Source organism: Pristiophorus japonicus, unplaced genomic scaffold (genome assembly GCF_044704955.1).
Source record: "Pristiophorus japonicus isolate sPriJap1 unplaced genomic scaffold, sPriJap1.hap1 HAP1_SCAFFOLD_1958, whole genome shotgun sequence".
Taxonomy (NCBI): Eukaryota; Metazoa; Chordata; class Chondrichthyes; family Pristiophoridae; genus Pristiophorus; species Pristiophorus japonicus.
Genome location: NW_027251652.1, coordinates 5,001 through 10,000, shown reverse-complemented (window position 1 = coordinate 10,000; position 5,000 = coordinate 5,001).

Below are 5,000 nucleotides of genomic sequence, written 5' to 3'. Positions count from 1 at the left end.
TGGCAAACCATTAACCGAAAACTCTGGCAAATGGTTAACCGGCGTGTTAAGATGGTATCTTTAATAAAAGACGGAAATGACGAAGCCAACATAGCCAAACGAAGGCGGGGACGTTAGTGTGGCAGAAGGGCATGTCTTTAAGCCGTCGGGCGAATGTCCCTGCCAGTTGGAATCTTTCTGGGAAAAAGGGTGAAAAAATCGGAAAGGCCTAGCCGTCCGCCGTGGGGTGCGTTCGCTCGGGCTCGGCCAGCCGCGTCGATGGGTGCCGGAACGGTGCGGCTGCGCTCCGGGAGTGCGGAGATACGGCCTGTCAAGTTTCGTCCCGGAAGTCTGGATGGAGCAAAATCCGAAGCCGTTTGCGGGAAATTAGTTCCAGGGCTCGGCGACCGAAGTCAAATCCGTCCCGCCAACTTGACACTTGTCATTTCTGTCCTTGGGGGTTGGCGGGGTACCTGCACAGAGGTAGGAGGTGGCTGATCGAGAATTGGTGAGTTTTCCAAAGTCACGTCTCGAGCCTCCAGGTCTGCAGAGACCGACCAGGGCTGCCGCCCAACCGACTATTCACCCTTTTTTGGGCGGGAATTTTTTCCATTTTTGCCCATTTTTCGGGTTTTTGGTCGGGCTTCAAAAACGGCAGCCCGAGGCCTGGCAGAGGCCGGGGCATGTCCCCGGTCGCGCCAGGCGGCACGCGCGACCCGATTAGGCCCCGAAAGGAGTCGGGAAATCGGCAGACCTGCCCGAGTTCAGCCCGGGGGAGGCGGGGGGCAGGTCGGTTCGGCTCAAATCATTAACCAAAGCCGAGACTTGGTCTCGCTGGCGCAACCGAAGTGCCAGGCTGGATAACTCATTAACCAGAAGGCGGCTGGAGGCAGGCAGGGCTGATGGCTGAGGCCGGGTGGAGGCCACCCGCGGCCGGGAAAGTCAAAAGTCCCGTTGTGTGGAAGTCTATGAGGTCAGATTCGGCCGCCTTACCGGGCCTTCGGTTGATGGTTTCCCGCTTGGGCAAGCGAGTCGGCCCGGCAAAGTGGCCACTTGCATTTTCTGGCAAGTGTCTGCGAACAACGTTAATGAGTTGAACCTCGGCAATTGTCGGAAGTCCCGATGAAGAAATGAAAATGCCCCTTTTGCGGGGATTTGGATGCTCATGGCCGGCAGCAGGTGGCCCGACGCCCCGCCAACTTGACACTTGTCATTTCTGTCCTTGGGGGTTGGCGGGGTATCTGCACAGAGGTAGGAGGTGGCAGAATCGAGACTTGGTGAGTTTTCCAAACAAACGTCTCGAGCCTCCAGGTCTGCAGAGACCGACCAGGGCTGCCGCCCAACCGACTATTCACCCTTTTTGGGGCGGGAATTTATTCCCTTTTTGCCCATTTTTCGGGTTTTTGGTCGGGCTTCAAAAGCGGCTGCCCGAGGCCTGGCAGAGGCCGGGGCATGGTCCCCGATCGCGCCAGGCGGCTCGCGCGACGCGATTAGGCCCCGAAAGGAGTCGGGAAATCGGCAGACCTGCCCGAGTTCAGCCCGGGGGAGGCGGGGGGCAGGTCGGTTCGGCTCAAATCATTAACCAAAGCCGAGACTTGGTCTCGCTGGCGCAACCGAAGTGCCAGGCTGGATAACTCATTAACCAGAAGGCGGCTGGAGGCAGGCAGGGCTGATGGCTGAGGCCGGGTGGAGGCCACCCGCGGCCGGGAAAGTCAAAAGTCCCGTTGTGTGGAAGTCTATGAGGTCAGATTCGGCCGCCTTACGGGCCTTCGGTTGATGGTTTCCCGCTTGGGCAAGCGAGTCGGCCCGGCAAAGTGGCCACTTGCATTTTCTGGCAAGTGTCTGCGAACAACGTTAATGAGTTGAACCTCGGCAATTGTCGGAAGTCCGATGAAGAAATGAAAATGCCCCTTTTGCGGGGATTTGGATGCTCATGGCCGGCAGCAGGTGGCCCGACGCCCCGCCAACTTGACACTTGTCATTTCTGTCCTTGGGGGTTGGCGGGGTATCTGCACAGAGGTAGGAGGTGGCAGAAATCGAGACTTGGTGAGTTTTCCAAACAAACGTCTCGAGCCTCCAGGTCTGCAGAGACCGACCAGGGCTGCCGCCCAACCGACTATTCACCCTTTTTGGGCGGGAATTTATTCCCTTTTTGCCCATTTTTCGGGTTTTTGGTCGGGCTTCAAAAGCGGCTGCCCGAGGCCTGGCAGAGGCCGGGGCATGGGCCCCGATCGCGCCAGGCGGCTCGCGCGACCCGATTAGGCCCCGAAAGGAGTCGGGAAATCGGCAGACCTGCCCGAGTTCAGCCCGCGGTGGCGGGGGGCAGGTCGGTTCGGCTCAAATCAATAACCAAAGCCGAGACTTGGTCTCGCTGGCGCAACCGAAGTGCCAGGCTGGATAACTCATTAACCAGAAGGCGGCTGGAGGCAGGCAGGGCTGATGGCTGAGGCCGGGTGGAGGCCACCCGCGGCCGGGAAAGTCAAAAGTCCCGTTGTGTGGAAGTCTATGAGGTCAGATTCGGCCGCCTTACCGGGCCTTCGGTTGATGGTTTCCCGCTTGGGCAAGCGAGTCGGCCCGGCAAAGTGGCCACTTGCATTTTCTGGCAAGTGTCTGCGAAACAACGTTAATGAGTTGAACTTGGAAATTGCCGGAAGTCCCGATGAAGAAATGAAAATGCCCCTTTTGCGGGGATTTGGATGCTCATGGCCGGCAGCAGGTGGCCCGACGCCCCGCCAACTTGACACTTGTCATTTCTGTCCTTGGGGGTTGGCGGGGTATCTGCACAGAGGTAGGAGGTGGCAGAATCGAGACTTGGTGAGTTTTCCAAACAAACGTCTCGAGCCTCCAGGTCTGCAGAGACCGACCAGGGCTGCCGCCCAACCGACTATTCACCCTTTTTGGGCGGGAATTTATTCCCTTTTTGCCCATTTTTCGGGTTTTTGGTCGGGCTTCAAAAGCGGCTGCCCGAGGCCTGGCAGAGGCCGGGGCATGGTCCCCGATCGCGCCAGGCGGCTCGCGCGACGCGATTAGGCCCCGAAAGGAGTCGGGAAATCGGCAGACCTGCCCGAGTTCAGCCCGGGGGAGGCGGGGGGCAGGTCGGTTCGGCTCAAATCATTAACCAAAGCCGAGACTTGGTCTCGCTGGCGCAACCGAAGTGCCAGGCTGGATAACTCATTAACCAGAAGGCGGCTGGAGGCAGGCAGGGCTGATGGCTGAGGCCGGGTGGAGGCCACCCGCGGCCGGGAAAGTCAAAAGTCCCGTTGTGTGGAAGTCTATGAGGTCAGATTCGGCCGCCTTACCGGGCCTTCGGTTGATGGTTTCCCGCTTGGGCAAGCGAGTCGGCCCGGCAAAGTGGCCACTTGCATTTTCTGGCAAGTGTCTGCGAACAACGTTAATGAGTTGAACCTCGGCAATTGTCGGAAGTCCCGATGAAGAAATGAAAATGCCCCTTTTGCGGGGATTTGGATGCTCATGGCCGGCAGCAGGTGGCCCGACGCCCCGCCAACTTGACACTTGTCATTTCTGTCCTTGGGGGTTGGCGGGGTATCTGCACAGAGGTAGGAGGTGGCAGAATCGAGACTTGGTGAGTTTTCCAAACAAACGTCTCGAGCCTCCAGGTCTGCAGAGACCGACCAGGGCTGCCGCCCAACCGACTATTCACCCTTTTTGGGCGGGAATTTATTCCCTTTTTGCCCATTTTTCGGGTTTTTGGTCGGGCTTCAAAGCGGCTGCCCGAGGCCTGGCAGAGGCCGGGGCATGGTCCCCGATCGCGCCAGGCGGCTCGCGCGACGCGATTAGGCCCCGAAAGGAGTCGGGAAATCGGCAGACCTGCCCGAGTTCAGCCCGGGGGAGGCGGGGGCAGGTCGGTTCGGCTCAAATCATTAACCAAAGCCGAGACTTGGTCTCGCTGGCGCAACCGAAGTGCCAGGCTGGATAACTCATTAACCAGAAGGCGGCTGGAGGCAGGCAGGGCTGATGGCTGAGGCCGGGTGGAGGCCACCCGCGGCCGGGAAAGTCAAAAGTCCCGTTGTGTGGAAGTCTATGAGGTCAGATTCGGCCGCCTTACCGGGCCTTCGGTTGATGGTTTCCCGCTTGGGCAAGCGAGTCGGCCCGGCAAAGTGGCCACTTGCATTTTCTGGCAAGTGTCTGCGAACAACGTTAATGAGTTGAACCTCGGCAATTGTCGGAAGTCCCGATGAAGAAATGAAAATGCCCCTTTTGCGGGGATTTGGATGCTCATGGCCGGCAGCAGGTGGCCCGACGCCCCGCCAACTTGACACTTGTCATTTCTGTCCTTGGGGGTTGGCGGGGTATCTGCACAGAGGTAGGAGGTGGCAGAATCGAGACTTGGTGAGTTTTCCAAACAAACGTCTCGAGCCTCCAGGTCTGCAGAGACCGACCAGGGCTGCCGCCGAACCGACTATTCACCCTTTTTTGGGGCGGAATTTATTCCCTTTTTGCCCATTTTTCGGGTTTTTGGTCGGGCTTCAAAAGCGGCTGCCCGAGGACTGGCAGAGGCCGGGGCATGGGCCCGATCGCGCCAGGCGGCTCGCGCGACCCGATTAGGCCCCGAAAGGAGTCGGGAAATCGGCAGACCTGCCCGAGTTCAGCCCGCGGTGGCGGGGGGCAGGTCGGTTCGGCTCAAATCATTAACCAAAGCCGAGACTTGGTCTCGCTGGCGCAACCGAAGTGCCAGGCTGGATAACTCATTAACCAGAAGGCGGCTGGAGGCAGGCAGGGCTGATGGCTGAGGCCGGGTGGAGGCCACCCGCGGCCGGGAAAGTCAAAAGTCCCGTTGTGTGGAAGTCTATGAGGTCAGATTCGGCCGCCTTACCGGGCCTTCGGTTGATGGTTTCCCGCTTGGGCAAGCGAGTCGGCCGGCAAAGTGGCCACTTGCATTTTCTGGCAAGTGTCTGCGAACAACGTTAATGAGTTGAACCTTGGAAATTGCCGGAAGTCCCGATGAAGAAATGAAAATGCCCCTTTTGCGGGGATTTGGATGCTCATGGCCGGCAGCAGGT